The following is a 25,623-nucleotide window of genomic DNA, read 5'->3' as shown; positions in this document are numbered from 1 at the left end:
GCCCTCTACCACATATGATATCAAATGCTTAAAGGAAAATAAAGACATCAAATAAAGGACTAATGACATCGGCCCAATATCTCTGCTGCTGATTTAAAATGAAAATGAAATCTATATTAAATTCAATTAAAAGTGAGAACAACTATCTCACACTATTTTAACTCTTCAACTTAATCTAAGCAGGGTGAAATCTAAGTGACACTACATAAAGGAGACAAATCACACTACTTTAACCTTTTCTTAACCTTTTTGCCTTTCAGCTAGATTTATCATGTGAGAACAGTTATGAACAAGTCAGCAATGTGAGTCTTAAAGCAAACTAAACCAAGATGTACTAAGTGATATTTTGGCTCCAATAAAGTTATTTGATTATGGAAAAAGAACCATCAATAGATGAACAACTTGATATCTAAGAGTAGAAAGTAAAGTGCAAGTTAAAGAAATGATACTAATGAAAATCAAACTGCAGAAAAATAAAGGTCAGCAACATAGACAAGATGATCACACATGCCACTAGTTATGAAATCAAAGCAAAATTGAACACACTTGCATGAATGAAAAATATAATCTACCTTACATTCTACAAAACAATATTTACAAAATGAAATCTACTCTACCTCACATCCTAATATGCTCCATGATATCTACTTCACATCTCCTTCCATGTTGAGAACATCAAAGCTTTATTCAATTTCTTCAAAAGTACAAAGTACAACAAAGTTCTCCAAAGCTTTCAAAAGCCATCAAGGAAGAACTACAAAACAAGATTAAGCTAAAATAGACTAAAAAGACTAACAAATGAAGGAGAGAGATCTCCTATTTATATAAAAAGATGAGAGCCATCTCATTAGTGAGAGTCCATGAATCTCTCCCTCTACCTCTAGAGTCCTAATCAAAATAGGAACTGATAAGACACATGTCTTCTTAGAGTTACAATACAATTAGGAGATGTGACACATATCCTCATGATCCCATGATTCTTTCCAACCAAATTCGAATTTGGCCTTAGAGTGCCACATAAGGGTCTTCTAGAAGTCTCCTTTCAACCTACACATGTCAACAACCTCAACCCATTTGTTAGGTATAAGCATATGCACATTATTTTCTAATGTTTAACCACAAATTCACTTAAAAGGTTTAGAAATAATAAAGATTGGAAAAACATAAAGGTGGCCCAATGATAATGAAAGTGGGATGAATGTGGTGACATAGTAGTGAAATGGAGGTGAAATGGAGGTGATATAATGGACATAATAGTGAAAGTGTAATGCGAATGAATGACATTTTCAAGACTCAACATACCCCCCAACTCAAGCTATTGCATGTCCTCATGCAATATATATTACATTAACTCTTTTGATCCTTGAGCTTTGGCTTAACTTTGCATGATATCATTTGATAACTTCATATTTCTGCAAAGTGTTTCACTTGAATTGCAACATGGTTGGTTCTTGTGTTACAACAATTTTTTTTTTTTTTTTGTTGCCTTCTATTTTGATCTTTGAACTTTGCATAATGATATTTTGATTATTGTTGCAAAGTATATCTTTATTGGATTGCATGATGGTTGGTTCTTGTGTGACAACCATGATTTTGTTTGTATCCAATTTATCCTTTAAGCACTTTTTCAAAAGCCATTATATGCTCATAATAACAATGTAATAATTAATATATGTTGGAAGTATGTGAGCTCCTGAATATGATATGGACATGGCAAGATATGAATATGAATGTATTCCCCCCCCCCCAAACTGATGGTATTGGCAATTTTATGAAATGAGGAAGAGAAATGTTTTTCCAACAATTATCATTCTAGCTTTTTATGGAATTCTATGGTCAAAAGTTAGAAAATGCCGTACCTTCACTTACCCTTTGGAATGGATGAGTTGTATGTGTAGTGGCTAAAAATTTCTGATCATATTCTTCTTCAAGTGGATGAACAAGAGGATTCATGGATAGAGAGATAGGATGACTTTTTATTGCTTCTACTAAAACTTGTTGAATCTGCTCCAAAATGCTGAAAATAATAGTCTTCATGTCTTCAAAACTCATTGGCACAATTCCTACTATGTGAAAAGATGTTCTGATGTCGAACATAGTAGGAAATTGTTGGCTTAGTGGCCATTAATGGATGCCACTAGTCAACACGAGAACTCTCACCATTGATGACAATGAGAGTCAAGATGCCCAAACACATCTTGCTAGGTATGAACAAATTTGTTGATGTCGAGTCACCTAGAAGATCTAACGAACAAGGGACATTAATGTATTCCCATTGTTTGTCAGCATGAGGACTTGCCATTAAGGCATGCAAGCTTCAGGGTGTTTTTACAAAGAAATTAGACTCAAAGGACTATGGACTCAATAATTTGCATTGAAGCAGGGCTTATTTGCGAAATGAAAATGACAAGGAATGGAAGATGAAAATGGAAGATGGCAATGGAGAGTAGAAATGGCAATGGGAAATAAGTATATGAATGAGCCTCTTGCTTTTATTTGTGGGTTATGAATGGACAAAAAGAGATGGAAAGTGTATGTGAATGTAAATGGAAAGTATGGAGTGGAATAAGGTGAATGGTTTATTATGAAGTATGGATGTGATGGATGGATGTGATAGAGACAATAGTATCTGAAAGTTTTTCAAGTGTTTGGATCTGATTTTGCATCAGCATATTTCCTCTTTGTTGCTGATCATCCTCTTATGAAACAAATTGGTCTCTTAGAGAGACACCATTCTCTTGTAGTCATTTGTCCTTCCTCCTAGAACCTGCAAAAAAACTAATACTTCTTCCGCAATGGAATGTAAGATTATCAAAGGAGAGAGGTGATCAATCTCGCTAGTTATGATATTTACACACAAAACAAAGAATTTTTATTAATGAAACAAGTTCTCAAAGGAAAAATCAAAAGAATTTATACCTGCCTTGGAATTAGTGCCTCAAGTTGATGTTGCTTCTTTTCAGCAATTTATTTCATTATTTGCCATTTCAAACTCTAATGATAGATTTCTCATTGTATAGATCTTGTTGAGATCTTTCCAATGCTGGTTAAATCATCAAAATCTGATTTTGTATGGGAAAGATAGGCTGATTTGAACAATGAGGTTTTTCTGGCTGCGGAATTGGAGAACAGCTGCGGAATTGGAATTTAGCTGCAGAATGTGCATAGCTCTGTAGCTAAAAAACTTGAATACAAAGTCAGCCATTCATCTTTCATCAATCCAAAATTAATCAATACCTTCAGAAAAGTGAGCAAATAACTTATTCATTTCATTGATTCAAAATTATTATTTTTTCTTGACATGTAGCGACTCAATGTGGCGACTTAGTGTGGCAGCTTAGTGATAACTCACAATTTGACTTCCGTTTGACCGGGGTCTTTTTCATCAAATTTGATCGAATGAATAGGACACCATCCATGTACCAACATTCCCCCAGCTACCCATGTGACTTGTTTTGCTTGATGACACCTGCAACCTAGAGTTTAACAAAACAGCTGCGGAAAGTTGGGCCAGCTGCGGAAAGTTGGGCCATCTGCGGAAAGTTGGGCTAGCTGCAGAAAGTTGGGCTAGCTACGGAAAGTGGCTAAAACAATCAACCGAATTTTTTTATTATTGTCTGCATTTAGGAACTCTGTGAATGGAGCAAAACAGTTTTATTGATGGACTTATAGTTTGATAAACAGCCTATAACCATGATCATAACTATTTGGCCCTTTCATAGACTTAAGCCCTTCCGGTTCTGCCCCCATCCTTTACTCTGTTTAAAATTTGTCTGCCTGTGAGGGTTTAACAGAGGTAAGACAGCTGGGTTATGTTGTAAGGTTTATGGAAGAACAGTGGCTGAAAATGTACTGGATTAATTAACCAAATATAATTGATAGCCATGTTTTCTATTTGACAACACGATGTTGTGTACCCATCATCGTCTCTAAGAATCAATGACATTAGACATCTTTTCACTAAAACTCATATGAAGCAAAACTGTAACCATCACGGCCTTCATTTGTTGCCTTCAACTCTAACTTTTGAAATGGACTGCTGTCTAGGTCGTAGTAAAAACCATTTACTGAACCATTACTACGAGAAAAACACACATAGTAAAATCCTGCAATGGTCAAACCACAGTCTATAATAGGTAGCGGGAGTTATGCGGTGGATAAGAGCCATATTTGATTATTACTGTTAGATGGGCAGACGGGTGGCGGAAAACGTATGACTTCAAACACCCAAAACGTGCCGTGTTTGAATTGTCCTCTGTTCAATTAATAAAAATCTTTCTTTTCCTCATATTCAGTGACACAGTGGATGATCTGGCCGCCAAGGAGATAGGACCTGAGCGGATTTCTCTTCCTCGAGCACGCGGAATTAAATCAGCATTCAAACTACCAGTTAATTAACTCAATTTCTTCACGCGGCGGCAAAAAAAGAGGCTCCAAAGAACAAAAGATTTCTCCCAGACCGCCACAAATTTCTTCAAATGGTTTCTGGGTTATCTAACTAACCCACCTGGCAAAGAAACCCATGTTTTATTTTTTTGAAATTTGTCTCCATTTGGGCAAATCGAATGTTTAAAATATGACGTTTTTCAGGTTTACGTTTTTTCTGAGTTATCATTTTTTTACTGTTCTGTATTTTATGAATTGCTGCATTCGTTTTTTCTTGTGGTTTTATTTGCTGAACCTCACGCCATGTAGCATTATCGACATCTCAATCTGGGTGCATCAATCAATTCCTTGTGTCGGCTCCAATCCAACTAGTAACAGGAGAGAAAGATAGATCAAATTGGGTGGGCAGAGTTGGCTTGCTTCCCAGAGAATAAACACCTTGCAACTCGAGAACATGATGCGCTAGGTTTCGATCAGCTAATCAAAACTGTAGCTTCTCATTTGATTTGGTTACCACGTGCTTTTTACTTAATGATCATGGCTCATCTCCTTCAGCTAATTAGATTCTCTTTTTTTCTTTTTTTGTTGGGAACTTTCGCTGGCATAAAGAAAAGAAAAGAGAAATCAGGGGGTTGAACCTTTAGACTTATTAGGAGAGGAGCTACAGATTGTTTTTCTCTCTTTTTTTTTTCTGAAATTGTGAATTTTTATATTGTTTAGTCATTCCTGCATTTTCATTTTATTGCACTAACATCTTGACTGTAAATGTGAAAAACAGAGTGGTGGCTGCGGAAACTGATTACAGCTGCGGAAACCAGTGTCAGCTGCGGAAACTTGGCACAGCAACCACTTAGCTAAATAGAGATAGTTAGGAAATCTTAATGGAAATGATCATGGGGAAATAACTTTTATTGATGAAATGGATGGCATGGAGTGAAAATGGAAATGAAATGAAGTTTATTTTTTCTCTTCTACTTTTTTTTTTTCTTGAATCAATTGAAGTGATGAAGTTTATTTTGTCTCCTATTTTTTTCTTAACAATTCTTTTTCTGATCCTCCAGATCACACAAAGTGCAGGAGGAGAGCATACTCAAGAATTATTATTTTTCTTTTTTACTTAACAATCCTTTTTCTGATCCTCTAGATCACACAAAGTGCAAGAGGAGAGCATACTCAAGAATTATTAACTTTTTTTTTTTCCAGATGTAAGAAATGAGGTCTCCTAATTACACTTCCCCGGCAACGGAACCAAAATGTCTAGTCAATTTAACGTCTTAAATTGCTCTACATAAATTATCAATCCGGGTATCGTAAACTGATGAAGTGTGGTGCACTATATGTGCTTAGTTAACCTTTCTCTTACTTCGTTGTTTTATAGTTTATGTTGTTTTTGGGGTTTTGTTCTTGTTGGTTTTCTAAAGTGTTTAATGCAAATGGAAATCCTATTCTAAGGTCTTAAGAATACTTTTAAAGGACAAGTATGGATAAAGATTTCAAGACAAGGCCTATGTCCTTAATGGTAACTTCCAAAACTTAGCACTTCAAAAGAACTTAAAACATGTTATTGATGGAGTTAGTATTTAAACAAAAGTGTAAATATACAACTAGTTCAATCAAAATAAAATGCAATAATCAAATAATGAGAGAATGACTATGAGACCCAGTATCCTTGCTGCTTCAGCAAAAGGACAAGATGATTCTATCACGTCATTAGTTCATTAAAAGGCTATGTGCATCACTAATCTACAATCAACTTGAAAGCAATTTATGTACAGGTAATATACATGGTGAAATAAAATGCAAAAATAAAATGACAACTATACAAGGCAGGTGCCCTCTACCACCTATGAAATCAAATGCTTAAAGGAAAATAAAGACATCAAATAAAGGACTGATGACATCAGCCCAGTATCTCAGCTGTTGATTTAAAATGAAAATGAAATCTATATTAAATTCAATTAAAAGTGAGAACAACTATCTCACACTATTTTAACTCTTCAACTTAATCTAAGCAGGGTGAAATCTAAGTTACACTATATAAAGGAGACAAATCACACTACTTTAACCTTTTCTTAACCTTTTTGCCTTTCAGCTAGATTTATCATGTGAGAACAGTTATGAACAAGTCAGCAATGTGAGTCTTAAAGCAAACTAAACCAAGTTGTACTAAGTGATATTTTGGCTCCAATAAAGTTATTTGATTATGGAAAAAGAACCATCAATAGATGAACAACTTGATATCTAAGAGCAGAAAGTAAAGTGCAAGTTAAAGAAATGATACTAATGAAAATCAAACTGCAGAAAAATAAAGGTCAGCAACATAAACCAGATGATCACACATGCCACTAGTTATGAAATCAAAGCAAGATTGAACACACTTGCATGAATTAAAATTGCATGAATGAAAAATCTAATCTACCTTACATTCTACAAAGCAATATTTACAAAATGAAATCTACTCTACCTTACATCCTAATATGCTCCATGACATCTACTTCACATCTCCTTCCATGTTGAGAACATCAAAGCTTTATTCAATTTCTTGAAAAGTACAAAGTACAACAAAGTTCTCCAAAGCTTTCAAAAGCCATCAAGGAAGAACTACAAAACAAGCTTAAGCTAAAATAGACTAAAAAGACTAACAAATGAAGGAGAGAGATCTCCTACTTATACAAAAAGATGAGAGCCATCTCATTAATGAGAGTCCATGAATCTCTCCCTCTACCTCTAGAGTCCTAATCAAAATAGGAACTGATAAGACACATGTCTTCTTAGAGTTACAATACAATTAGGAGATGTGACACATATCCTCATGATCCCATGATTCTTTCCAACCAAATTCGAATTTGGCCTTAGAGTGCCACATAAGGGTCTTCTAGAAGTCTCCTTTCAACCTACACATGTCAACAACCTCAACCCATTTGTTAGGTATAAGCATATGCACATTATTTTCTAATGTTTAACCACAAATTCACATAAAAGGCTTAGAAATAATAAAGATTGGAAAAACATAAAGGTGGCCCAATGATAATGAAAGTGGGATGAATGTGGTGACATAGTAGTGAAATGGAGGTGAAATGGCGGTGATATAATGGACATAATAGTGAAAGTGTAATGCAAATGAATGACATTTTCAAGACTCAACACATCCTTATCCGGACCATTTATGAAGAAGCCATCCCCATGCTCGTCAGTGGGCATCGACTAAAGATCTACAGGAAACCTCTTTCAAGGCAAGAGTTCATCAAAACTGTGGAAAAATCAGCGTTGGTAATAGAGAAGGGTTCTGCCTCTGTTTTGGCCACACCCTGAGCATCATCATAAAAAAAAAAAGAAAAAAAAAAAGAAAAAAATACAATAAAAAAGATCCTTGGGTGAAAACCTCTCTGAGGTGCCCAAGGCAGATGGTAGGGGTGAAAACCTCATTGAGGCGCCCCTGTTGTCTCTCTGAAAAAGAATTTGAATAAAAAGACCCTTGGGCAAAAACCTCTCTGAGGCACCCAAGGCAGATAGTAGGGGTGAAAACCTCATTGAGGCGCCCCTGCTGTCTCTTTAAAAAAAAAAAAAAAAAAAAGAGAGAGAGAAAGAAAAAGAAGGAAGAAACAGAGAGAAAAAAAACAAGTTTAATCCCTGGAAATTGTTGCAGGTTGCAGGAACACAATGCAGAAAGGAGGCCTCCCAACACAAGGACAAGGGTCCCTACCAAGTTACCAGGCATCCTCACATCCACTCCCTCCATGAACACTCATTTTTTCCAGGGTTCAGACACAATCTAGTTGTGGTTCAACCTTCTACAGGAAGCTACAGGACTTTCTACAAGAAGTTCTGTATTTCTACAGGAAACATCCTGTAGAGCCTTTGGGTAGGCTAGAATCGATTATGGTGAGGGATTTGAAGTTTGAAGTCTGCTGAGGAGGCATGCAACCACTCTTTTCTTCCATCCTCCACTTGTTTCATCTCCTTTCACCACCATTGCCACCATCTGGTTGAATATACCTGCACAGTCATACCAGAACCCTGTTTTCTCATAAAACAAGTTGTTTTTTTCAAGTGAAAAATAAAGCATGCAAAGGCCCACACACTTTACCTGTCAAGGCACCCTCAGGACCCTTCATCCATGAATGCACCTTTTTTTGTTTCAGCATGCACCCCAGGAGGAGAAACAGCTACAGGATGTCCTACAGGAATCCTGTAGCAGCTGATCCGGCTGGAGCAGATACCATGGAGACACCAGCAGCTCACATCAAACGAAGCTGGTGCATGCAACAATCACCACCAGAGAGTCAGGTCTAAAGGTCTTGGGACCAGCATCAGCCAATGGAAGCGGAGCTCCAGCACCCTTGCACGAAGCGAAAACAAGCAAATCCAGCGTTCCTCATCCTGAAGCCCGAAAAAAAAACGTCCACGACCGCACAGGTAAGTGCCTAACCTTATTCGTCGAATTACATGAACTACACTCTAAAATTTGCATGACTCTGTGAATGGGCGAATTGAAAAAGTTTGGTGGCCATTCAATTGGTCACCCACAGCCAGTCAGATGGCCTCGTAGGATCCAAATGGGCTTGGTTATGCCAAAAAGATGGGTAGTTGACACGTGGGAAGTGTCTAGTTAGGGAGAATCGACAATATGACAGAAATGGCGGTGGTGAATGCAGAGGGAAGGATTTGGCGGTCAGAGACACGCCGAGGAATGATGGCTGTGAAGTCGGCCAATGGATCGGCCTGGACATCTCACCCCCGCACCATGAATTACGCAGCATTTCAAATTGGCCAGTCGAATAACTCACGGTAAACTACTGTCATTCGCACTTGCAACCATTTTTGCAGCCGAGTACGCGTCCTCCTCCTCTGCAAGTTTTTAGCCCGAGCTTCTCGGTCTGTTCCAACGTCCTTCCATAGCTCAGACTCGTCCAGAACCACCGTAACGTCCTCCAGAAGCCGGGAAAGATTTCTATAGGAAGGTGTGCTACAGGAAGCCCGACATTACAAAGAAGCTTGGACTGTTCACGTAGAGGGTGGAAATTCTCAGAGAGGTAGGCCCGAACATACCATTCCCATGCAAAATAGTTCAAAAGGTGGTGAATTTGACGTGTTGGGGTAGAGAAAAATTTAAAAGCAAGTCTGTCTACGAATCCAAAAGCAGTTTACTTATCATTGCATGAAATTGTCTTCGTGGTTTGCGTCCAAGATTTTCTCCACGAAGTCCTGAGTTAAATTCCTCCTGTAGAGAAGTGAGACACTGTCAAGGCTAACCAGTGGAAAAACTGTGAATTTTATATGATTGTGTGTATGTTGGAAACATAGCCCTACACACTATTTAGAGAAATCCCGAGTCATCCTTCTGTACACGAGCAGTCCGGTTTCTAAACAGAGGAACTGATACGAAGAGGCCTCCAGATACCGTTTTTAACGCTCTGAGAAGGAAACATACCTAGAATTCCCTTTCTGCTCAAAGCGCAAGCAAAAACAGAGTCTCTTTCACCATGCCAGGAGGGTTTATCCGAAAGTAACCCTCGGACTCCAAGAAACTCTGAGAAACCCCTGAGGTGGTAGACTTATTTTCCCGTGCACATGGGGATGACATTCTGTGACAAACTTCAAGGTCACGATGATGAAATTACAGAATAATTCCTAAGGTCCCTAAAGCCAAAATCGAAGACACTAGCTAATATCAACTTCAGAGGATTGACCCTAAGACTCACCCAACAACTCATTAGCAGAGTCATTGATCTACCGATGGGGGTACCCTGGGATAAGGAGGAGAGAAAATTGGGTCAAAAGGCTAAAAAGGAGTTCTTCTTGCCAGAGGAACAATTCTCATAGGACAAGAATGGGGTCCGAAAAACTGTCCTACAGCCATTTTGGAGTGAAATCAGCCTCCAAATTATGAAGTATATTACCTGTGAGGGGTGACTCAGCATCGTATATGGTTATCATTTCCATTTTCTAACAGAACTCAGGCACCAAATGGATCTGCCCTTAGAACAAAAATTGAGCATCCCCTACTTCCTCCTGCAATCCTTGATTGAGTTTGCCACAAAGCTGAGGGAGGGGACACCACACCAGCTGGCCCATCATGGGCTTATCAAGCTCCTCGTGGAAGATGCACTCCATACATACATTGTCCCTCTCTCCTGGGAAATTTTTCGAAATATGTCTAAGGATGATGAATCTGAATTTTGGCCGAGAAGCTCACTTCCTCCAGCAGCGAGGAGAAGGAGCACACCGAGGCAGAAAATAAAGCTAAAGGTCAAGAAACCCCGGGAAAACCACCAAATAAAGAACAAAAAGAGCCACGAGAAAAAGGCCAAGCTGTTGAGGCCAAAACTGTGGGTGGTAAAATAACACAAACACCCAGGGAGAAAAGACTGCAGAGCAGTGCAGAAAGGACCAAGAAAGCCCAAGCCAATGAAGGCACCCCTAAGGCACCCTCAGCCAAGATGAAGGAGAAAGCACCCTCAGCCAAGCAGGCTAAAACAATGCTAACTGGTTCCACAGGAAGCGAGAAGGCCATTTCTACAGGAAGTCCAAAAACTGCTTCTACAGGAAGCCAGAAACCAGCCACTACAGGCATTTCTACAGGAAGTCTGAAGAAAGGGCAGCAGAAGGAGAAATCGACCGAGATTCTAGTTAGGGAGGTAGCAGCCGTGCTGGCCACCCTAAGCACCTCTCCCAAACAGAAGGAAAAGTGAAAGAGGGAGACCCCCCTGTATTTTAAGGCAAGGAGGAGTGTGAGGATTAAGACTAGCAGACCCCAGCCTCCATCAAAAGAGCCAATCACAATTGTAGATACCCCTACCACAGCAAAGGAGAGGTCCCCCTCCAAGGCATCCATCACTTATGAGCGGGGAAGCCCGAAGACATCCACATGGAAGGAAAGGATGGAGAAATTGAACTCGGAGGCCTCTCTACAGGATGTTGAGGCTGCTCTACAGGAAACTTTGGCTAGGCTGAAAGAGACTGAACAAATGGAGGAAAGAGCAGTCAATTCATCACAGGAGGAGGAGAAGGTCGATACCATTATGGAACCAAGCCCCCAGCCCAACTTGGGCTCTTATTATAACTTCTTAGAGGCCAGGAAAATCATCCCTCAAAAATTCACAGTGCCACTTTTCCTAGCACTAGAGGAAGAAAGAGTACAAAGCTACACTTGGATGAAGATCGCTAAATCCAAAGGGGTGGAAGATATAGGCCCTCTAAAGGAAAATCTCAAGGAGACCTAAAGAGATTTGGCAAGAGTACGGCATGTGGAAATCTCCCAACAGGCCAAGCTACGAGAAGAGAATGAGTTGCTTAGACAACAGCTACAGCTACAAGGACAGAGGAAAGAAGATGACACAGCAGCCAAGGACACCACAGAAGAGCCTTAGGGAAAATAAGGAATGCAAGCTGAACTTGAGGCACTAAACCGGCAACTACAGGAAAGGGAATTGCAAGCAGGCCTAGAGATACAATCTCTAAAACAGTAGATGCAAGAAAAGGAGGCACAACTGGCCTGCATGGCCAGTTGGACAACGAAAGCTCTGCAATGAAGGCAGCCAACCAAATCCTATGGCTTATACCTTAGGGATCAGTGGTTGCAATTCCAAATCAACACGTTGACACAGAAGGGTATCTCCCAAATCCAAAACCCCCAGCAGTTCATGGATTTATGTAACAACAGTTTATTGGAAGACAAGGCCAAGCTATCAGAGTTCTACCTTCATAATTTGGCCCTTCCAAATATAACCTCATGGGACCCCAACACAACAGTAGGGGACATGCAGCTGATGGCAATGACCTCATGGCTAAACCACGAAGAAAAGAGAGCAGCAGAGGTCAGAAATTTCATGGACTGAGAATTACAAGAACCATTGCTGATTGGAGCAGAGCCACGGGACCCCACAGCATTGATATCCACCCACCAGCACATAGCAACCAACTCTCAGCCTCTGTTAGAGTACATGGATCGGCAGGCTCAGGCCATAGCACACTTTGAGGATATGGAGCGACTATTGGGGGACAATTGTGTTCATGCTTGCACCCGTAGGTGGTGTTAGTGTCAGTCTTTCCAGCCTTCCTCCAGTGATCAAATATGCTCTTACAAAGTGATCTCAGAGTGTCAAGGTCAAATTTTGTCATTTCAAAGAGTTTTCAAGCAAAATTTGGTCACTAGGCATTAGGTCAAGGGTTTGCTTTCACTCCTTCTAAAGTTGTCCAAATGTTGGTCCATGTCACCATTCAGCTGAGTTTATCATCATTCATAGGGTTGTCATTATCATGTCAGTGTCTAATGAGTCATTTTACATCTTGTTCATGCTTCAGTTGTGCCTTGGCAAGGTCATTTCCCTCTCCTAGGGTTTTGAAGCCAATTTCTCTTGGACGATCAAATCATCGGTAAAACTTGTATCCTGATGTTCATACACCTTTCCCTATCCTTAAAGTACCTTATCAAACACTTTCCATCACTAAGATCCCCCAAATTCCTCATCTTTGCACAAACCCTAGTTTCTAGCTACAACCTGGCAATTTTCTAGGTTTGGCCTGTGTTTTTCCCTTTTGGACCCCTTCCCCTTGCTCAATCTCTAAGATTCCACTTTCCCCTGCTTCCTAACATCCCTCCCTACTTCCAAAAATATCTCCAAGAATTTAGAAGCCCCCTATCCCCTTCAATTTGCTCAGTTTCGACAAAATTCCTTGTTTCACACATCGGGACAAGTCGCACTCAAATGATGTTCCAGAGCAATCAAAGATGAATTTTACAAAACTAAGAGATTTTTTTGTCCACAACATGCCAAAGAAGAAAAACCTCCTTCACTTTTTGCACAGGTGTCATGGTTTTAGATAAATGTCAAAATTGCAATCGCCAGATCTAAGGAGGTTGGCCAAGGCACTAAAACGACGGAAAAGGCCCGACCCACTCCAAATTTTGGCCAAAGTCTCTTTGACTGAGGATCGTACTTGATTGGGGACTCCCAGCCCAAATTTCAAGAAATTTGGAGAAAATTTTGTCATTTGTGAAATTTTTGTGCAATTTACAGGGTTTCTCCATTAACGGGTCTCACCCCCCGCCGACTCTTCATCATGGCAACTCCATTTGGAAAAAACTCAGCATTTCAAGATTTTTCATGCAACGTTACACATGCTCATGGATGGATTTGAGATTTGGTGAAGTTTTGGGCCTCCAGAAAGTAAAAAAACTAGCAAAAAATGACTTTCTGCCACTTTTTTGAATTGCAGAAAGCAGTCTTGGGAGATTTGATTTTTGACAGGGAAAATGAACTCCAAATTCAAAAATTCAAGTTGGGTTGGAAATTAGACTCACATACCTTTCCAACAAGCCTACGCTTGCCCAATTTGGACACCTGCAAGTGCCCCAAAAGTGGCTCCAAAGGCGCGCGACCCGTCAGGCAGGGGCGCGCGACCCGTCAGGCAGATTTTTCCAAAATGCACTGTACAGCTCAAAAAAATGCAGTTTGACCCAGTTTGAGTTTTTGGGGTGAATTATGATTCTCTTTGATGTAATTATTGTACTTTTAAGACACTTTCACTCTTATGTAACACTTCTAGAAGATTCATTCATGAAAAGGGTAAATATTAAATGAATGAATTGGTTTCCTAGCTTATAGAGGCAAGTTGTTTTGACTGCCTAGTTTGTAGTGCTTAGTTTCGAAGTGGTTGAAACAAATCCTAGGATAGTGAGCTCGACCCATGGAGGCAGGGAAAGAGGTTAGATCATCTATATAATGTACTTTCTTGCTCATTTTCATGGTTGGACTCTTGAGGGAGAAGCTATCATTGTATTATTCACCGTATCTCTGCAATTTTTGGGTAAGGAAGACCAGGGTTTTGCAGTCCTCTTTGGGATTCTTGTGGACTCATGTGTTGATGGTGTGTTTTTCAATGTACTTGTAAGCTTGTTATGTGACTCATTCCCTTTCTTTTACTTCTGCACATTAAACAAATGAAGTGTTAAAGTAAGAATTCATGCCTGCCATGCTCTGCTTTTAAGTTTGTTTAATTTCAATGTTTTCTACTGTCTAAAGAGAATTCAAAGTTATTGTTTGATCTCTTTAGCTCCTCACCCTTCATTCTTGACCATTCACCTCAATCAAAGGCATCAATACTGTCTCCTACCTTGCCCTAAAGAACCCCCTGCAGAAACTGTGTCCAATCCCCGCACCTAAAATTGCCCTCTCCTCAATTTGCCACCAAAAACCCAACAAACCCCAAATCGACCATTTTGATCAGTTTACTAGCCTAATATTAGTGTTACCTTATTGGTCATCTCATCTATTGAAGATTTTACCGAGATATACCGGAGAGAGCCTTCTCCTGCCCCGTAGGGCTAGCTACGAGGCTAAATGGTTTGATGTTGCCTTGAGGTTTACCTTTCTCAGCCTGAGGTGAAATTTCAAGCGCTAACATACTGGCGACCATACTGGGGAGAACAAACTTTTTTGTGGATTAATGTGTTTGTTTCAGAAGTCTTAGACAGAGCCTGAAGTTATGCCAGGTAGCCTTCGAAATGCTTTTGCTTTGCATAAGCGGAAGTAGATAAACGCTGCTTCAGTCAATCTCCGTGAGCTTGTGAAAACAACACTTCATTTGCAGTTTACCCCAGTACATGTATCAAGTTCAGATCTAATTGTTGATAGTGGACAACGATCAGACACTGACAAGGCTGAAATCATTCACTTGGCGACTCCTTTCACTGAAGAATCCAACAACCTATGCTTCATGGTGACTTCACTGCAGGAAGATCAGTAGCTTTGAGATTTTCAAGATGGATCAGATCGCAAGACGATATGCTCCCTTGCGCCGAGATCACATCCCTGGTTTTCCAAATAAAATTCCGAAGGTAGATTGGTCAAGGAATCTGCCTATATTTAATGATGATGGTAAGAAGGATGCTGCTTTACATCTAGTTAGATTTCATATGCATATTCGCAAGTTGAAGGTGGATTTTCCTGAAGATTGCTTGATGAAGATATTCCTGGCCACTCTGGAAGGTAAAGCCCAATCATGGTATGAAAGTTTGCCGCCTGCTTGTATTTACTGTTTAAAGGATTTTCATGCTATGTTCATTGAAAGATATAAGGACTCTTATCCATCATTAAATTTGGTTCAAGACTGTTGCAAGCATGCTTATAGTTTTATTGAAAGCCTTGAGAAATATTATGAAGATGATAATTTTATGGATGTTGAGATCATGGAGGCTCTGTATGAGAATCCATTTCAGCAACATGAAGAGAACCTAGTGGGTACCTATCAAGATGATCAGGAAATTTTGCAGCAGAATCAAGATCAGCAGGTTGAAGATAATATGGCTGAAAATGATGAAAGAGAGGGTTCTATTTTAGATCTGCCCAAAGAAGAAGACATCGAGCAGGGTAGTCAAGATTCATGTGATGCAATCAAGTCAAATATTTCAGATCAACATTCAGATCATGATGACCAAGAATACCTTGTGCCGAATCCCATAAAGAAAAACTTGGCTGTTGAGATCATTTGGCATGAAGAAAACAAAGTTACAAATCTAAGTGCTCCCATTTCACCAGAACAGAGTCTTCATGAGGAGGTCATTCAGTTTGCTCATGAACAGCAAGGTGAGATCTTTACTCAAGCAAGTGATAAAGTTTCTTTGAGTGAATTTGTGGTAGACGATGTAAATGATAATATTGTGCTTGATAATATTGAAGAATATAATAAGCAACTTGATAATTTGGTTGTGATATCATATGAAGATGACCTACAATATTGTCAGACTACAGAAGATCAGAGCATAGAGGATTACCTTTCAGATTCTTCATATGTTTCATGTGCTGAAATGTTTTTCCAAGAAGAGATCTGCTCATCCATTTGTTCAGAGTTTTTTGAAGCCCATGAACATACTCTTTCTGAAGCACATGATGAAGGCAGATCAGAATTTGAAACAAAGGATACCTTGTTCTTTCAGCAGGAGGTGGCAATGTCAAGTCTTCATGTTTTCCAGGATCCAATGGCAGCCCTGTTGCAGTCAATAGTGAAGGTGATTATTGCAGTGTTCAGTGATGAAGGAGATCATGGTCAGCTATGTTTCTGGATGCCTAGTTATCAGTTTGTATTGTTGACCAGAAGATCTAATCAAGAGAATCAATCAAGAAGGCATCTGCTTGATTGGTTGCATTGGCATTTTGATATAGTTTGATGTATATTGTCTTGTAAGAAACATAGGTGGTTGTCATCATGATTTCAAATCTTGATGCACTGCTGCCCTTCAATAAGCTTTGTAAGTTCTTGTTTTAGTTAAGTCAGTCATGAGTCATTTGTGTTTGGTCTGTTGAGTGAGTTTTTCAAGTTATTTCAGTTTGCCATCGAGTCGGTTTGAGTCAAGCTTTAGTTAAGTTTCAGTCAGTTTTCAGTCAAGTTATCATTCAATAAATGAGTCAAAATCTTGTGGTGTTTGCCGAAATAATGACTCCATCTCCCAATGGTTGAAAGCACTGGTTTGCTCTCCCAGAGGTCTGCGGTTCTTGGCACCTCCAAGGAGCTACCATCCCCATTGGAGCCAATGTTAGTGTCAGTCTTTCCAGCCTTCCTCCAGTGATCAAATATACTCTTACAAAGTGATCTCAGAGTGTCAAGGTCAAATTTTGTCATTTCAAAGAGTTTTCAAGCAAAATTTGGTCACTAGGCATTACGTCTAGGGTTTGCTTTCACTCCTTCTAAAGTTGTCCAAATGTTGGTCCATGTCACCATTCAGCTGAGTTTATCATCATTCATAGGGTTTTCATTATCATGTCAGTGTCTAATGAGTCATTTTACATCTTGTTCATGCTTCAGTTGTGCCTTGGCAAGGTCATTTCCCTCTCCTAGGGTTTTGAAGCCAATTTCTCTTGGACGATCAAATCATCGATAAAACTTGTATCCTGATGTTCATACACCTTCCCCTATCCTTAAAGTACCTTATCAAACACTTTCCATCACTGAGATCCCCCAAATTCCTCATCTTTGCACAAACCCTAGTTTCTAGCTACAACCTGGCAATTTTCTAGGTTTGGCCTGTGTTTTTCCCTTTTGGACCCCTTCCCCTCACTCAATCTCTAAGATTCCACTTTCCCCTACTTCCTAACTCCCTCCCTACTTCCAAAAATTTCCCCAAGAATTTAGAAGCCCCCTATCCCCTTCATTTCGCTCTATTTCGACAAAATTCCTTGTTTCACACATCGGGACAAGTCGCACTCAAATGATGTTCCAGAGCAACAAAAGATAAATTTTGCAAAACTGAGAGAGGTTTTTGTCCACAACATGCCAAAGAAGAAAAACCTCATTCACTTTTTTCACAGGTGTCACAGTTTTAGAGAAATGTCAAAATTGCAATCGCGAAATCCAAGGAGGTTGGCCAAGGCACTAAAACGACGGAAAAGGCCCGAACCACTCCAAATTTTGGCCAAAGCCTCTTTTACTGAGAATGGTACTTGATTGGGGAATCCCAGCCCAAATTTCAAGAAATTTGGAGAAAATTCTGTCATTTGTGAAATTTTTGTGCAATTTACAGGTTTTCTCCATTAACGGGTCTCACCCCCCGCGCGACTCTTCATCATGGCAACTCCATTTGGAAAAAACTCAGCATTTCCAGATTTTTCATGCAAAGTTACACATGCTCATGGATGGATTTGAGATTTGGTGAAGTTTTGGGCCTCCAGAAAATCAAAACACTAGCAAAAAATGACTTTTGCCACTTTTTTGAATTGCAGAAAGCAGTCTTGGGAGATTTGATTTTTGGTAGGGCAAATGAACTCCAAATTCAAAAATTTTAGTTGCGTTGGAAGGTAGACTCATATACCTTTCCAACAAGCCTACTCTTGCCCAATTTGGACACCTGAAAGTGCCCCAAAAGTGGCTCCAAAGGCACGCGACCCGTCAGGCAGATTTTTCCAAAATGCACTGTACAGCTCAGAAAAACGCAGTTTGACCCAGTTTGAATTTTTGGGATGAATTATGATTCTCTTTGATGTAATTATTGTACTTTTAAGACACTTTTACTCTTATGTAACACTTCTAGAAGATTCATTCATGAAAAGGGTAAATATTAAATGAATGAATTGGTTTCCTAGCTTATAGAGGCAAGTTGTTTTGACTGCCTAGTTTGTAGTGCTTAGTTTAGAAGTGTTTGAAACAGCTCCTAGGATAGTGAGCTCGACCCATGGAGGCAGGGAAAGAGGTTAGATCATCTATATTATGTACTTTCTTGCTCATTTTCATGGTTGGACTCTTGAGGGAGAAGCTATCATTGTATTATTCACTGTATCTCTGCAATTTTTGGCTAAGGAAGACCAGGGTTTTGCAGTCCTCTATGGGATTCTTGTGGACTCATGTGTTGATGGTGTGTTTCTCAATGTACTTGTAAGCTTGTTATGTGACTCATTTCCTTTCTTTTACTTCTGCACATTAAAAAAATGAAGTGTTAAAGTAAGAATTCATGCCTGCCATGCTCTGCTTTTAAGTTTGTTTAATTTCAATGTTTTCTACCGTCTAAAGAGAATTCAAAGTTATTATTTGCGCTCTTTAGCTCCTCACCCTTCATTCCTGACCATTCACCTCAATCAAAGGCATCAATACTGTCTCCTACCTCGCCCCAAAGAACCCCTTGTAGAAACTGTGTCCAATCCCCACACCTAAAATTGCCCTCTCCTCAATTTGCCACCAAAAACCCAACAAACCCCAAATCAACCCTTTTGATCAGTTTACTAGCCTAATATTAGTGTTACCTTATTGGTCATCTCATTTATTGAAGATTTTACTTCGATAGACCGGAGAGAGCCTTCTCTTGCCCCGTAGGGCTAGCTACGAGGCTAAATGGTTTGATGTTGCCTTGAGGTTTACCTTTCTCAGCCTGAGGTGAAATTTTAAGTGCTAACAGGTGGAACACATTGTCCCACAGCCTCAGAATTAGGGAATACCACACTCCAACTAGAATGAGGGAGGCCTTGGCACGAGTGCCTCTCTACAAGAATTCTATGAAGAACCTCCAGGACAGCTGGATAGGCCTCAAGTTAAGTCCCCCTTTGCTTTTGGGATTGTTAGAAGGAGGCACAGAAGAAGAAGAGCATAAGCAGTGGGAATAGGTGGAAAGGAAGGCTGGATTTCATTACAGTGAAGAGGACACTACTTCAAAAGCCTGGGATGTGAGGGAGGCGATCAAAGCAATTAAGGACGAGGAGCTGGACTAGTTGCTCGAGGATGAGCAACCCTTTTAGTAGGGGGGTGATGATGAGCCCAAAATTGGGTAACTTATTGGGCTCATTTTTCCTAATTATTCTTGTTTAGTCCTTGTTCAATCCTCCATTTTTCATAGCTTATGCATTATTTTTTTAGTATGTTTATGTCATTTGTACGAATAAGGGTGGTCACTCTTCCTAGGTGGCTAACACGTGCTTATTTCAGGTTTTTTGACACATGTTGGAGCAAAACCGAGCAATCATGGGCTAGAAGACAGCCAAGCTTGAGGTGAGGATTCATAGGGGGTTGTCTATGACATTAAATAGCCCTTCCTTGGGATCTTCACCCCCAAACTCTGAGCTCACAGGCCACCAAAACCGGATCTTGAAGGCAGCCAAGCTGATTTTGGAAAAGGAACTGTCTACTAACAGTTGGACAGCCAAGTCCCCTAGATTTACGAGGCCTGCTAGGGCCCTCGTGGTGTATAAATGATAAGGCCTCAGCCTTTGTAAGGGACTTTTTTGAAACCATTGCATATTTTTGCACTACAGTGCTGTCAGCTTTAGCTCGTTTTCTTGTAGCCATTTCGGCATAACTCTTGACTGATGACTATTTTTTGATAATGATAAGCAGTCCTATTTCATATCAACTCTGAGTTTTCTATAGGAGCTGTAGCTCTCAGGGTTGGGCCCAACCTGAGAGCCTATGGCCTCCTTTATGTACTATTATCTTTCCTTTAAGCATCGTTGTTTTCCTTTTGTGCATTTTGTTACACTAAAAAATGTCACCTTGACTACTTACAGTTAGTATGGCTCCAATCAACAAGTCATGCTACCCTCTTAGGCAAGTCTCATGCCTCTGTTATCCATCTCAAACTCAAAGAAGAGAGAAAGTCTTGTAAAAATCATGTTTATCTCTGGGGTCGCAGGTTCTCTCTAGCCTTACCTGCGGGGACGCTGACCATGTTCACAAAATCTGCATCCATGGACGCTCTGTATGTTAAAGGACAGGTGCGTCCCTCTGTAAAAGGCAAAATGCGCGAGTTTTATCTTGAAAAAGTTACTTGTGGTTACTTCTAGAACATTCTAGAGGTCGGTTTGATGAAATGGATGCGCCTCCAGTTGGTTCATGTATCTCTATTAAGGGGGAACTTATCCCATCAATAAGGGAGCTATCCCACCCATAGAGGGGGATGATCCCATTGATAGTGGACCTGAATAACCTCTTTACAGCACTATAAATGAAGGCATTGAGCCAGAAGGAGAAGAGGTTGGAGCTATACATTTTCTTTGGGTAAATGCTGCAGGATTTAGGTCTTCCATTAGAGCCTTTGTGAGGAGAGATTGTCTTCACTTGATTCTACTTGGGAGAGGGTGAGCTTTGTCAAAGTAGAGGAAAACCCTTGATGGACCCTGGAAGGAATTTGCACAACACCAAGGCCAGGTTGTAAGAGTTTCTTTGTTTCGTTATTAATACAAACTGGTTTATTTTTCTCAATAGCTTGTGTTAATGAGTTATTTCATGTGTTCCTTGGTCTGCATGTTGAATATATGTTTTATTATATGAAATGCAAGTGCTTGGTAATTGTTTGATTGTTTGTGGTTGCAGGAATTGACTTGAAGGAGGAGCTCATCCAGATCGTCAAGAACGAACTTCAACAACAGCGTTTTGGAATAAGGTAAGCCTAAACACTTGTAGTTTTCATGTTGTAAAAGGTGTATTTAGAGAAAGATCATTCCATTTTGTCTTGTTTGTCATTAGAATGTCTTAGACTTCTAGGAAGGTCAGTCGTGTCCGCACCCTTGACAGATTCCGTGTGACACATTTGCAAATGTATTTCTGTTAGGCAGATTAAGTTGTGTTGATTAACTAGGTCACTTTTTATGAATAGAATGCTTCAGATGTTTAGAATAGATTGGTAGGATAATAACAGGAAAAAGGCTCCAAAAAAGGGTCAACAAACACTTTTGGTTTCACCTCTTCCTTATTGGATCAGGGGCTGGAATTGAAGTAACCATGCTATCCCAACCAAAAAAACTAGTTTGCTTTACCATGCAATCCTTAGTGTACTGTTTTCATTTGCAAAAGTTGGTTATGTGTTCAGATCTCTAAAATGTTTCATTGCATAGTTGATATACATGGTTCTCTTTCAAATAAAGCTGTTGTTCATTCACTTTATTGTTAGTTAGATTAGATTAGCTAGGACTTTGATTACTCGCAAGACTTTGTTGATTCAGTTGAATGTATACGGTGCAGAGCATCTCTACCACTCTTTCATCCACCTAAGCTTCATCAGAGCCATCTGCTCCATCTCCTAGCTAGGTTCCTCATCTCACATCTGTCCTCTTGCCCATGTCACCCTACCGTTTTGTGCAATCATTGTTTCAGCCTTCTTTGAGCTAATTTAGCCATCTACACCTTCTCACCACTCCATCCACCAGTCCCTGGGCCACTTCAGACCCCTATCCTACCTCCATATCCATTCATGCATCTTCCCTCACTCACCCATCCTCCAAAATCCAATTTTTAAACATCCTGTAGAAATTTTTGAACATCCTGTAGAAATTCCTGAACATCCTGTAGAACCCCTGCAGACTTCCTGTAGAAGCTCACAAATGAGGTTTCTTGATAGCCAAACTTTGTGAAACTCTCTGGAAGGGTGTTAGGGACTCCTTAGACCCTCTCTGAACCTTCCTGACCTCTTCCAAGCATTTCTCCTCCTTGATCCACCCCTGCACAGTCAAAGAACAGTGAAAGCATATGCATGATGAAACTGACGACTTAATCAAAAATACAAAAAGATGTTTTCTTCAGATAGAGGTAGTCTAGACACATGTATTTTACCTTCATAGAAGTAATGGCATCTCTTTCAGTAGTTTTCATTCTCTCCTTTACATGAGTAGGACTAGCTGGTAGAATTAGGGTTTGTTAGGGTTTTCGTTTTCCTTCAGTTTTTCAATCTTTTTTCGCAAATAGATTAGCTTCCTTTGAGTTAGCTTTCATCCATCAATTAAAAAGCTTCTTCTAAGAGCTCATAGAAGTTGGCTTAAGCTCCTAGTGGACTTGTGCCAGCTGACCAAGTGATAGCTGTGGCAAGAGCTAGTACTTGTGCATACAGTACCGTCGCTTCAAAGTTTGTTACGAACTACGGGGTTGATAAAAGTAAAGACGGGAGTCCCAGGAGTTCTAGCATTATTTCTGCAATACTGGAACCCACCACTTACTGTACACTCTTTCATATCATTCTATTAGTTTTGATAATATTCCACAACAAATTTCTTGTAGGTGTTGATCTCGACCACAATTTTTTTCATGGTAAGAGAGATTAATCTTTTCTCCAACACTTTTTTCAAGCTACCACTTTTGTCAAGCTATCAAATTTATTTCTCATTCCATAGACTCCAACTACAAGATAAAGAGAAACACATCAAGTCTGTTTACCCCAACAAACCAACTAGTAGCAAGCTCCAACTATATAATATAAGAAAATAGTAGATATCCCAAAGGCCTGAAGGGGATCTAATGGAAGGAAGTGACCATTGTTATAAGCATTCCAATCAATATATAAATATATAAATGTAGATTGATTATTATTTTAATTGGAAATCTTCAATTAAATAATAAAATTTAATTACGTCTCTCCCAATCTAAATTGCTTAATAGCATAATTCACTATCTTCATACGTCTTGCATTTTTTAACAGCATTGTAACATGTGGATTAATTTCCTTTTTGGTACACAATATCCACCTTTTAGGACAATATAGTGTAGTGGCCCAACCCCTCATTACGACAATCTAAGAATAACATAGAAGATGAAAGGTTGTACATATTTCTCAAACAACTAATCCAACATCAATACCTTAACTTTTTCTTGAAAATATCATATTGAGAACGTTTGAAAAATGGTGGAAAATCTGGGTAGCACCTATCTCTCTTCTACAAGGGTGATGCGAAAAGAGTGATAAGATTTCATTGTTTTGAATCTTTTTTTGTTAAATCGGAAAAACCAATATTAATGGAGATATTGGTATTTTTTACTAAATTTTGTGAAGCGACTAAATGTAGCTTTAACCATTCACCTTAAGATTTTTTTTTACAATATAATTTCCTAAGTCTATTAAATATCTTCATTATCATAAAAACTAACCTATATCCATCTTACCTCCACATCTACCACTCTTAGAGGGATGAAATCTATTTATCCCTTCCAGCACTTGGTAGACTATGAATTAAGATGGATCTAACACGATAGAATTTCCCTTTTAAATAATCGATGCTCACATGAATACCATGGTATTACCATGGGTCAATACCATGGGTTATCATAAACTTGGAACTTAAAAACTACTATTAGTAATTTATAAAAATAACAAGATTAATAATTTATTTTTATTTTATTTTTTAATTTCAACCAAGTTAAAACGTTTAAGTGACATTAAATTTCAAGATCCATTTTTGCTCTTGATCTACCAAGCCCCGAGAGGGATCAAATATTTTTTCACTCTATGTTAGTTTGCATATCACGATATTTGATCCCTCTTGGTGCTTAGTAGATCCATAGTAAAGATGGATCTATGCTGGTTTAACTCCCCCCTTTAAATAGGCTACATTGCACGTGAATACCATGACCATGTGCCATCTTTATTTTTATTAATACTAATATTAGGGTTAATAATGCCTTTTTGAACGGTATTAATAATAATTTGGCCTGTGGTAATTGGCCCATTGTATTTGGCCCATAGGTTCACTTAAATATAATGCATCTTTTGAGTGTTCATAAATATAAGGTGACTTATCGAGTAAATATAAAAAAATGTTTTATCTATTTACCATATCTCTCATTTATTTATATTTTTATTAATTTACCATACCTCTTTTATAAATATGGTATTTGGCCCATGGGATTCACTTAAATAAAACCTCTTTTTGGAGCCTTCTTAAATAGAAGGACGGTTATGGACTAAACATAAATGGAGGTTTCATTTATTTACCATACCTCTAGTTTATTTATATTTTTATTTATTTACCATACCTTCACTTTATTTATATTTTTATTTATTTACACCCTTGCGTGTCCTTAAATATAAGGTGACTTATGGAGTAAATATAAAAAAATGTTTTATTTATTTACCATAGCTCTCATTTATTAATAATTTTTATTAATTTTCCATAGCTCTTTTAAAATATGGTATTTAGCCCATAGGATTCACTTAAATAAAACCTCTTTTTTGAGCCTTCTTAAATAGAAAGAGGGTTATGGACTAAATATAAAAAGAGGTTTTATTTATTTATTTATTTATATTTTTTTACCATACCTTCGAAGTAAGTATAAAAAGAAGTTTTATTTATTTACCATACCTCCACTTTATTTATATTTTTATTTATTGGGATGAAATACAACCTCCCAAACCACCTCCCAATCGATAAAATGGGCGATTTCAAAGTAGAAAATTGGGTGATTGTAATGGAATATAACCTCCCAAACCAAGCAAATTGGGTCAAATGAGTCTTTTCATAGTTTATCCGCCTTTTTTTGGGATAAAATGAAAATATTATTTATTTTTTAAATAAAATTTGGGCTAAATATATGAAATGGGTGTTTAATAAAAAAATTTCCCCTCTAAAATGAAAAACCCCTTAAATTTCGCCCTTGGACCAAAATTCATCCCTAAAATTTACCATGATAAATAAGCCTTCTAGCCACATTATAACATAGTTCAGAGGCATGTAGCCACCACATCTCTTCTTAGAGATAAGCTACCATCACCTGATCTAGTTTATTTCCATTCTATTTGTAAGTATATTTCAGTTCTTTGATTTTAATGAAATGAAGTGTTATTTGTATTGAATCTTTGTATTTATGGTTATATCTATAATTTTTTGTGCTCCTGTTCAAGTTTAGATCAAAGAAGATAGCTCAACGTCCATTATTCAAAATATCTTTTCATTTAGGAGATAATTATCATGATACAATTACTCCAGTAAGGTATCAACATATAACCAAAAAGTATTATCTCCTTAACTGTATAATATTAAATTTAATATACTCTTG

The sequence above is a fragment of the Pinus tabuliformis genome, chromosome 8, assembly GCF_031772625.1.
Source record: "Pinus tabuliformis cultivar Carrire ecotype Pingquan chromosome 8, CPIR1, whole genome shotgun sequence".
In the NCBI taxonomy this organism is placed as follows: Eukaryota; Viridiplantae; Streptophyta; class Pinopsida; order Pinales; family Pinaceae; genus Pinus; species Pinus tabuliformis.
Note: the sequence above shows the minus strand (reverse complement) of the source record.